Source organism: Pan troglodytes, chromosome 17, assembly GCF_028858775.2.
Source record: "Pan troglodytes isolate AG18354 chromosome 17, NHGRI_mPanTro3-v2.0_pri, whole genome shotgun sequence".
NCBI lineage: Eukaryota > Metazoa > Chordata > Mammalia > Primates > Hominidae > Pan > Pan troglodytes.
Window position 1 is genome coordinate 42944112 of NC_072415.2, and position 12073 is coordinate 42956184.

The 12073-nt window shown below is 35.0% G+C and overlaps 1 protein-coding gene across 7 annotated transcripts in view; it reads right to left on the minus strand.

The window, feature by feature from the left end:
* The window catches only part of CCDC178 (coiled-coil domain containing 178), a 503110-nt gene that overhangs the window by 236836 nt on the left and 254201 nt on the right, over positions 1 to 12073 (minus strand). The gene's annotated exons all lie outside the window — the stretch shown is intronic.

A 12073-nucleotide genomic window follows, 5' to 3' on the forward strand; every position in this document is an offset into this window, starting at 1 on the left:
GAGGAAAAATAAAAGAGCAATAGATATAAGCATGAGCCATAAAATAGACCTATCTACTTCCTGAAAGCAAATAACAAGTATAAGCCTACATATCCTAGCAGACACTATTAAAAGGCAAACCTGGTCAATTCAGTGCCCCTGAGATCAAACAAACAGAAGGTGCAGAATAAATCCTATTCACTCTTCCTGATACTTACACCTGACAAAAATTTCTGGTCCTAAAGTAGGTATTGTGAATTTAATGGACAACATCCTCTTTATAGTGAACACAACAATGAGCTTCATCGGAGCCATTTCTTACAGTGACCCTCAAGGTAGTAATTCTATAGAGAAGAAATAATACGGGATCAGAAATAGCTTTCTGCTGGTCTGATTTAATTCAAGAAGAGATTTTATATTACCTAAAAGAATGGATTACTGAATCGCAGTTTTGACCAAAGAGATCGTAGCTATAGAGAGTGTGTTTTTGACAATTCCTGCAATTGCCTGTGCTGTCAATTATAGAGGAACCAAACACCTCAGCACCTAGCTATGCTGGGGTAACAGTTGACATGCTGTTGGAGCAAATGTGTAGAGGAACAGTGTGTCTCTGCATAGAGAGGAGCTGAGGAAATACTCCTAAATTTGCTCAATATTTCTTTAGTTTCCTGTGTTCCCAATGCCAAGGTTAGTGGCTGGCAATGAATTGAATTGGCTATACTTGCAAAACTTTGGTTTTACTTTTGATATTCAAACAACTTCTATTTACTCATGCCAAAATTCTGTTTTTTGTTTTTTGTTTTGTTTTGTTTTGAGATAGGATCTTGCTCTGTCACCCAGGCTGGAGTGCAGTGGCAGGAACTTGGCTTACTGCAACCTCCACCTCCCAGGTTCAAGCAATTCTCCTGCCTCAGCCTCCTGAGTAGCTGGGATTACAGGCACAAACCACCATGCCTGGTTAATTTTTGTGTTTTAGTAGAGGCGAGGTTTCACCATGTTGATCAGGCTGGTCTCGAACTCCTGACCTCAGGTGATCCACCTGCCTCGGCCTCCCAAAATGCTGGGAGTACAGGCGTGAGACACCATGCCCAGCCAATTCTTTTTAAAACAAAAGACCATTTTAAAATACAATTAATACCACTTGATATCCTTTTTCTGAATATACCTGTCCTTGACTTCAGAGCTGTTTATATTTTATGTAAGTAGTTGACAAAAATCTCCTGTCCCTGGAAAATGTATAATTCAGATAGCCTTAAAATACAATCATTATATATTTAGAGTTAAATAAATATATGTAAAATGAATTTTTAAATGCAAAATATATAATATTCAAATTAAACAAAAAATACTTAAAGATAGCTTGAATCAAAGTTGTAATAATCATGAAAAATTTGTTTATACATTTATATTTATAATTATATAGTTTTCAAATATATTAGGCATGCTATTTCCTAACCGTTAAAACCTTACTAGGGATATTCTACTATGAACAAATCTCATGGCCTTACCACTCTAGGAACATCTCATATAACCCTGGTGCTTTTAGATAGTATTTTATTTTTATTATGCTCATCTTCGTTCAACTGTATTTTGTTTATATTTTTGTTTTCTGGAAGATCTATGGCTTCTGGTGGGTGTTTTCAAAATTTGTTCTATATTGAAATCTATTTAACAAAACATGCTGTTTCCAAATTGTTCAAGTTTTTGCTGTTTTTAATGAAGGATGCATAATTCTTTCACTTATGAAGAAATGTACACATTTAGGTCTTTCTATCTTGTAAAAAAAATCCATTATTTTTAATAACTGATATATATCCTTCCTGTACCATAATTTTATGCTTCTTCAGAGGATGTCAAATTGATCTTCTAATAATGGTCATTATGTACAGCTCTGCTTGATTGCACTGTTTAAAATAAAATCCTTGCAATATTTTAGAGTTGCATTTAGTTTTTGTTTTTGTTTTTGAGACAGGGTCTTGCTCTGTTGACCAGGCTGGATTGCAGTGGCATGACCTTGGCTCACTGCAGCCTCTGCCTCCTGGGCTGAAGTAATCCTCCCACCTCAGCCTCTTGAGTAGCTGGGACTACAGGTGCAGGCTACCATGCCTGGATAATTTTTGTATTTTTAGTAGAAACGGGTTTTCACTATGTTGTCCAGGCCAGTTTCAAACTCCGGAGCTCAAGTGATCTGCCTGCCTCAGCCTCCCAAAGTGCTGGGATTACAAGCATGAGACACTGTGCCTGGCTTGCATTCAGTTTTATAGAAACTTTTAATTACTTGCTATTTTCCTTCTACAAAGCATGTAGGATTTTTATGAGCAATGCTATTTTGACCTTCCTCAAAAGTTTCAAAACTACAGGTGCCACGGCTTTAAAGAGTCACTGGATAAAAAGAAAAGCTGCCATAAAAAAGAACAGATGTCCTCTCTTAGGGCTCTTGTTATGCTTTTTTCCTTAAAGTTAGAGCAACTTCTAAAGTTAATGTTTCCTGCATAAGCATTCTCATTGTTACTATGTTTTCCCCAAGTCTGGTTCTGAATTTCATGAAAAGGGCAGAAATATTCCTTGCGTCCATCTCCTAATGTATCTTTGCCTTCTCTAGCTAAAGCTTCTGCCGTGACTGTCCTTCCTTTGTCTTGCATTGATGAGAACACTTGGTACACAGAGTTCTCTCTTCAGTGTGTCCTGGGTTCGTTTGGAACTTTCTCCTCACATCATTTAGCATTTTTCCTGTATTCTCGAGTTTTACAGTCAAATCAAAAGACTAGAGTAAAAGTGATAATCCTTGAAAAGCGCTTATCATGGCTAAGTAAGGAGATTTACAATTGGCTTTTACCAGAGAATAATATTAAGACACGGAGAAGTTGTGTTAGGCCATTCTTGCACTGCTATAAAGAAATACCTGAGACTGGGTAATTTATAAGAAAAGAGATGTAATTGGCTCACAGTTCTGCAGGCTGTACAGGAAGCACAGTGGCATCTGCTTCTGAGGAGGCCTCGGGAAGCTTCCAATCATGGTGGAAGGCAAAGGGGGAGCAGGTACGTCACACGGTGAGAATGGAGCAACAGAGAGAGAGTCGGCAGGAGGTACTTTTAAACGACCAGATCTTGTAACAAATTACTCACTGTCGCAAAGACAGCACCAAGCCATAAGGGCTCTTCTCCTATAGCCCAAATACCTCCCATCAAGCCCCACCTTCAGCACTGGGGATTACATTTCAACATAAGATTTGGGTGGGGACAAATATCCAAACCATATCAGAAGTTAAATTAATTGTCCAAGATCCAACACATTCAAAGTTAAATAACAGACACTTGAAATGAGTCCATTTGATTCCAGAGTGTGGGCTCTTAAATGTTATATTTATATTATTTATAGAAGCTTCCCAAGGACTATGAATGAGGACAGAGGATGAGATTTGGAATAGTGAACAGAGAGAACTGAAAGAGGACACTGACCAAAGATAGGTCATCACACGAGACACTTCTGAAACCCCAGCATAGGAACCACATGAGGATAAGACAAATCCTTTATTTTAAGAAGGAGGAGAGTAAATGTCAACACCATTCCATTTTCATTTGGTTTCATAGTCTTGATTTTATCAAATTATATAAGAACAAATACTTTCTTTAAAAAAATCCTATCTTCTTCATTTTCCTATCTTTATTATATCCCAAACTACAGCAATAATAGGAGTAACCTTATCTCTCCTTCTTTTTTCTTTTCATTAACCAACAATTCCTGTTTCATATTAGTATTATTATTATTTTGAGATGGAGTCTTGCTCTTATCTCCCAGGCTGGAGTGCAGTGGCGTGATCTCAGCTCACTGCAACCTATGCCTCCCAGGTTCAAGTGATTCTCCTGCCTCAGCCTCCCAAGTAGCTGGGAGTACCGGTGCCTGCTACCACCGGCTAATTTTTTTTTTTTGTATTTTTAGTTGAGATGGGTTTTCACCATGTTGGTGGCTGGTCTCTAACTCCTGACCTCATGATCCGCCCGCCTCGGCCTCCCAAAGTGCTAGGATTACAGGCGTAAGCCACCGCACCTGGCCTCTGTTTCGCATTATTGTATCCTTCTTTGCTTATGTATTGATGAGAATAGGAGCATTAACACAAAATCTGTCTTCAAATTCTTTTGTCCCAACCAATACCTTAAAGTCAACCTCCACCAGAATAATCCCTTATGTTTGCTTGAGCTTCTAGTTCTCCTTTTAACATTTTTTTCTAGATAAAGTTATTATTGCAGTTTCGTGGGTTTTTTTTTCTTTAGATGGGCTCTTGCTATGTTGCCCAGGCTGGTCTCCAACTCCTGGGCTCAAGATATCCTCCTGCCTCAGCCTCCCAGTAGTTGGGACTACAGGTGTTCCCCTCTGTGCCCGACTCTCATTATTGCAGATTTTAATTCATATATCTCTGAAGCACCAAAATAATGCCTATTTTCATCTGTTTTTGAACTTTGCAGAGGCAGTGCTTTGCTGGTTTCTATCTGAAACACTAAGCAGAGGCCACTGCAATGCCTTGACTACCTACAGTGATTATTCTCTGGCCTTAAACCGCTGAAGTGAAGCTACCAAGTGGGCAGACAGCATTTTGCTTTAGAGTTTCAGGACTTTAGAAAGAAGCTTAAAGCCTGTGACTCTGGCAGTGACACCCCTGTCTCTGCTGGTCTCTACCCCATATGCTGACATTATCCCTCTATTCTCTCTTTACTGTCATTGGAATAACACGCTTTGCTTCTACAACTGCCTTCCATCCAAAAATGTCTATTGCTTTTTCTGGAACCTCTGTTCTCTGATCAATTCTCCACTTTTTCATACTCTTCATAGAACATTCCTACTGATTTTTTTTTCTTTAACTGAAATCTATATCTCCACCAGGACACCTATGTAGTTAAGGGAGAGGTAGGCAAGTGTGTTCTCTTGTCTTTTATTTCCCCTTCCACACACCCCCTCCTCCAGCTTCCTATATATCACTTCCTTTAAAGATCATGCCATCCAGGTATAACACCTGATAACCTTTCATTTTACTTTTACTTATTGTCACTCTCCTACTTTTGCTAAAGACTTCTTTACACCTTAAATAGTGAAATTATCTTGGATGATTTTAACATCCATGGAGTTGTCCAGTCTGACACTCTTAGAGTGCTTCAGCTTCCTCAAAGATTATATCCATAGCTCTGTAACCCCCTGAACTCATTGACACACCCATTTTTGCAACCCCAAAATGTCCCACTTCTGAAATTTTAAACCAATCATCCCATTTTGTAACTATAATATTTTTCTCTTACTATCATATTTTGTGATTTATTTGCTGGGCCCATCAAGAGATTTACTCTCTATATTTCACTCAGTAAATAAGAACTTTAAGGTGAGAACTGTCTTAGCTTCTCCTGTCTCCATCCACCACATTTAGGTTTTCACAGCCATTTTTCCCCCTCTTTCACTAGAAGACAAATATCTTCACTTATCTGGGTACAAGTTCTCTTATGATTTTACTCTGTATTTTCCATTTACTAGCAAATTTGCTTTTCTTTTCCTTCCTATCCTCCTTAGATACCAACTCTATCATTTCAATTACTACAGTGTACTGTCTTCAGTACACTTTTTGTTTCATATTTGTGTTTAGGTCTCAAGCAGTCTACAAAATTCCAGCTCTGAATGTTTTAAAAAATAAGAGTTTTCTTTTAAATTTGAGCTGTTGACATAGGAGAAAATGACCTGCTGCTACTACTACACATTCAAGGTCTATAAGTGAATCTGTTTCCTCAATGCTTCGCCTATGTTTTCAGCCAGCCACATCTCACTTATACTTTTCAACAATAAACCTCTTCACTAAATCTCTGACTTTACAATATTTTCATTTTCTTATTTAAAGATTGAACTCACCTCATTTAAAAACTATCTTATTGAATGAACTCATGTCCTTTGCAGGTACATGGATAAAGCTGGAAGCCATCATTCTCAGCAAACCAATACAGGAACAGAAAACCAAACACCGCATGTTCTCACTCATAAGTGGGAGTTGAACAATGAGAACACATGGACACAGGGAGGGGAACATCACACACCGGGGGACTGTCAGGGGGTTGAGGGAAAGGGGAAGGAGAGCATTAGGACAAATACCTAGTGCATGCGTGGCTTAACAGGTTGATATGTGCAGCAAACCACCATGGCACAGGTATACATATGTAACAAACCTGCACGTTCTGCACATGTATCCCAGAACTTAAAGTAAAATAAAATAAAATAATTAAAATTAAAAATTAAATAAAAAACCATCTTATTTGCCACCTTTCTTCTCTATCCTTTCTAACCAAGTGCTTCTGCCAGGACTCTGTGTGTTCCAATTCCATTCTGCATCCTTAGGGAGTTGGCTTTGTGAAACATCTCCTTTGCTCGTGTAAAACACATTAACATTTCTTCCTCTATTAGTTTTTTCTCCTTGGCAAATAAGCATGCTCAAGTGCCCCCACCTTTAAAAAGTCCCTTTACTCTATTTCTGTTGACTAATTTCCCTCTTTCTAACACAATCTATGCTTTTGAAAGAATAAGCTATAATGAATTTGTCTACCATCTCACTTTCTAGTTTCTTTTCAGCACATTGAAATATGGCTTCTTCCTCCACCACTTTGTCAAACTTCTTAACTATGATCTATTAATTATCTCTAGTATCTTTTACTTTTCTGCATTATTTGACATGTTTGACTACTCCTTTTCTGTAGAAACCATTTTTTTACTTTGCCTGATGGTTGGTTTTTTTCCTTTTTTCCCACAACTTCTCTGATCTTCTGAATGTTCATGCTCACGAAATTCTTATGTTCTCATGAAATATGAGTGCTCCGCAAATTCCTCTGTACCCTTAGCAACCTGCTCTCACTTCTCTCAGTGCACTTTTTTTTTGATACTTTAATAACACCATATGCAAATGCTTCCCAAAACTTCAATGCAATATTTGTCCCTAGGATCCAGAGATGTATCAACATCTTACATCTCTGCTTAGATGGGACAGACAACCCAACCCAATCTTTTCAAAACTAAACTCATAATCCCCTCTCCGTCACAGATGCTCTTCCTCTTAGTAAAAGGCATTTGTCACTTACCCGGTTTCATAAGCTAGAAACCTGAGACTTATCCTCAACTCCTCTGTCCCACCAGTTCCCACATCCAATTAGTGACTAAGGTTTCAGCAAATCCCATTAATTTTCTCTCACAATATTCCTTTCTTCTCTTTACTTATCCCCATTCTCACTGCCTCTCTTGAAATATTACTTTAAGCCTGGATTACCGTAAGAATCTCCCACCTGTATTCCTGTCTCCAAACACATTCCAATCACAATTCAGTCTTCACACTGCTGACAGTCATCCTCTTTATAAAGAGTCAGAATGGGTGTATCCATTAGCACCTTAAAACCCTGGACTCACTTCTCTTTCCTTTCAGGATAATGTTCAGATTTAGTTTCCAGTGCCATTTGCAGCTCCGTACACGAAGGTCTCCCACTACATGGCCATGTGGACTTTTACTTTTGGCTGACCTGGTCTATTCAGAGATAAACCATGTTTTCAATTGCACTGTTATCTTTGTCAATAAGTGCTTTCCAAATTTCTATCATATACTGTTTCTACCTGGCTAGCTCCTACATATTCTTAAAAATTTTAAATCAAAATTTAGATCAAAGTCATCTTATTGGTGAAACCCTCCATGGGCCCCTATTTTGATTTAGATGCTTCTTCTTGAACTGTTCAATGCACCCCACATTTATCACCCTGTACTTTTTCTTTTCTCATTCTATTTTTCTGTCTAGATTGTAAGCTCAATGCAGTCGGCATCATAGTGATAACAATTTTATATACAACTTTCAACAATATCTGACATGTGTTAGTCCTTCCAGAACTGTTTAATGAATTTATTCCTTGATGGACTACTAAAGCACTCAGTAAAAAAAAAAATATATATATATATATAAAATATATATATATATAAACTATATATATATAAAATATATATATATAAACTATATATATATAGTTTTAAGGAACATATAGTAGCATGGAAAATAATCTACTGCTAAGTGAAAAAATGTGTATAAAATTATAAGTTAATCATTACAGTTTTGTAAAAAATATAGATGTAGAGAGAAAAAGAGCATAAAAATTTATCCAAATATTGATGATTGAATTATAGATCTGGGTTTATTGACAACTTTTCTCTTTTCAGAGTAATTTCAGTAAATATTTTATTAACTAGTCTTAATTCAAATAATATTTTTAAAGCCATGTTTTGTCTTCTTGTTGCATTATCTGTTTGATCAAATTTTACCTGTATATCATTCTTCTTTGTCTTCTATTCTCTGCCATAACACAAAGGAAATATAACCCAAGTATAATTTTAAAAAGAAATAGCAAACATGTCTCTCTCTGTCATAACACAAAGGAAATATAACCCAAGTGTGATTTTAAAAAGAAATAGCAAAATAGTGTCTCTTCCCCCAAAAGTTTTCAACACAGAGGTATAGAGCAATGTTTACCAATCAAATTGTTTATGCAAATAACTGCATCTAGATTGGCTTGTAACTAAGTGCAGTGGAAACTATCATTCACCTCTGATGAGCCAAGCAGATAGCATATGCAAATCTCAGAGCTGCATAATAGCTTTTTCTGGACCTCTAACTTCAGTTTCCTTTCAGAATATTAGTTTTAACACCGCTAGTCTACAAACTTCATGGACATTAATGGGACAGATTTCTTTTTTTTAAATTTTTTTGGCTTGTTTTTTTCTGGCAGAAAGTTTTTCAGGATATAAATGATAAATATATTACGCTGCAAATATCTGTTTTTTATAACACCAAATTATGGGACTTAGACATTTGCTTGGAGGCTATTCAAATAGCTTTTATGCAAAGCACTTAAGAATATGACTTGAAAATAAATGTACATTAAATTTTTATTAAATGAGTCCATCATTTATTTTACCCTAAAACATCACATTTTCCTACTGAGTTTTGAAAATCGGCAAAATCTTAGGCATTACTTTCTTTTGCTGATTTGGTATTAGTGGTGTAGACATCAAAACTTGATTCCATACTGTACATAGGTGCCTTATTTTTTCTATTTATGTATAACTAAGTCCTTCTTTATATCCATGTATCCTTAAAGAAAAGAAGAAATCTTCCCCCAATGTTAATACTTTTTTATTAACTGGATTACCTTTACTAGTAATTTTTTTCACTATTAACTCAACAGATCAGTAATTTTGATAAATTTCATTAGATCCAGTATAATATATCATAATGATTTTAAAAGGTATGCTAATTATAAAATATAATCCAATGAGTCATACTAAATTTCTCAAAGACATCCTGGAAGAAATAGACTTAGAATAAAAATTACATTTTTCTGTCTATGTGTTGCTACAATTTTAAAAATGTGCTATTGTTATTGTCCAGTGTCACATACTTTAATCTCAAACATGTCACAGAATGTGACCTACTTCAATATTTCCTTATATATCAATTATATAAGCTACATTAGCAACAAACCTAAGAACATATGCCATCACAAAACAGTTGGTATATGCAATTCAGGTACAATTTACATTGCTGTACAAAGTTGCTTTGCAAATTTCCTTTAGCTGTACAAAACAAGAAGTAAAAACTTTAACGTATTGCTTAAATTGTGAAAGTATGGGGTAATTTCCTTCTACTCTTGGCCTATGCCACTTGTCTATGACAATAGCTTGCTATCAAATTTAAGACCCTTATTCAGGGGGTTAATGCGAGGTAGGAACTCCATTCAATGTTATTTTGGCTTAAGGGCATAATGTCACAATTTGGTGCATCCTCTAATGACTTTTTTTTCTAAAGGTAGCTTATAGCTTAGACCTAGTTCAGCGAATTTCCTTGTAAGGTCCTTGGAAGACTGAAGGAAAAAAAGTACAATTGATTGCGTGGCCAAATTTCTGTTCATGCCTGCTTACTGATTTTTGTTCATTTCACAAATAAACAAGGCATGAATACATCAACCCACAAACCATAAACAATAAAGAACTTCATCCTGTAAGTTTGCTATGGCCAGCAGTTTGTGGCTGAATCTGCTATTTGTCATAAGATAAATGATAAAGTGATTGCCATTTGTCACTGAATACACAAGAGGAGTGCTCAGCTGTGAACCACTCAAATGCAGACAACAGTAAATACTGCCATTCTTATACTAACTTCCTTTAAAAGGGCCCCCTAAAACTATAAAAATAAAAGGACATTTGTGTTTTGGGTAAAAATTCATAATCTTTTAACCTAAGAAGATAAATTGTCAAATAAACAATAAGCATCTGAGTACTCCCAGTTAAAAACCTTGTATTTACTACAACATGAAATGCATGCAAACATGGGCCATCTTTTATAAAGAAAGGTGTTTTATAAAGTTGAGCGTTGAATTTAATTTATATGTATTGTTCCCACTTTTGTACTGTTCAGTGATTTTTAATACAAACTTTTTTATGTTTCTGAGAATCAGTGGTGCTTGACGGCTTTCAACTATATTAATAGAGGTTATAACAGTGCCCATACATTAATATAGTCTGTGTTTTATCTAAACTCTGATTGAATTTAGGGAGTGCCTAAATTCTGTGTTGCTATACTTGCTGCCAACTACATAAACTTTATTAATTTCTTTCAAAGGCTACCTAACAACAACAAAATAGGGAAGTATATGCAAATGACATATTAAGAAAAAAAGTCACTAATCATAAAATCTCTTAAGTTATAACATTTTTCCTTAGTGGCAAACACCATACCGTGTAATAAGGGAACATCATAATTACAGCACCTTATACTACAATAAAAAATCCCCAAAATGTGAAGCTTATATATAAAAGAAATTTTTACTTTGTATCATTGTGACTTGCAAGAAAAAGGTAAAAAATGCAAAGTAGCTGACACATATTGTTTGAGATTTTAAAAAATGTTTATAACTCTCAGTTTTATCATGGAATATATCACTTTTCACAAGAGAACTCAGATTAAATAATACATAACCTGAAATATCTTTACACCATTAGACACAGTTCCTTCAAGACTAAGGCTGAAATACACTGGTGGAGAAATGTAGGGAAGTATGCACTTTATAGTATCTTTAAATCCAAGCTGAATAACAAGTAGAAAAATAAGTATTTAATGGCAGATATTTCCAGAAGCTGATCTTTTAAATTCAGATGATTGTAATTTTTCTAAAGTACTACAATAAGATTACATTTTAAAAAATCAAATTATAAGTCTGTCTTTTATACTATCTTTCAATATAACAAATTTCAAACTCTTCAAAATATACTTGTAATAACATTTTTAAAATCTCACTCTTTATATTGTGTGCTAAAGCATGTTGAGAAATCTTTCAAATCTTTGGTGCTGGGAGTTGAAATTTCCTGACATAAGCTAATACATTTTTCATCAAGTGCTAATAGATGAAAATGATTAGTTAGATCAAAGGAATGTATGCATAGTCTCTCACTATATATGTCAACATGACAAGTCAAATTAATTTTATAAATATTTAGGTATTGCTCTATTATACATTACTGAGATATATAAAAAAGTGTAACTCAAATCATTTAACATTATTATGAATTTCTGTACATTAAAATGGAAAATCATTAACATTTGTCTTATATTCATATATAATCATAAATATATCCCAATGTCTCTTTAAAAAGTATATTTGCAATGTGACCATTTGGTTTAATGATCAATTCTTAAGTAAGAGGAGCTAATACTATTGTTTTTAAAACATAAACATAGGCTATATGAATCTCAGTTTTTATTACATCACACCAATACTTGTTTCTTACCTTTTTCTCTAAAGAATTTATTTTTCTATTTATTTCTATGTTATCTACGAGTTACTTTATTTTTCTATCTTGATAAATCTGGTTTTTAAATGGATTAGGTTATTTCACCGATATATGCATTTTATTGGCTTTACAACAGTCAAAATATTGTTTCAGGGGCTTTTTTGTTGTTGTTGTGGTATATAAACAGAGAACAGAAAAAGGAAAGGCTGACTTTTAGGCTTTTGACAGGAGTCTTGTATAAGTGGAAGACT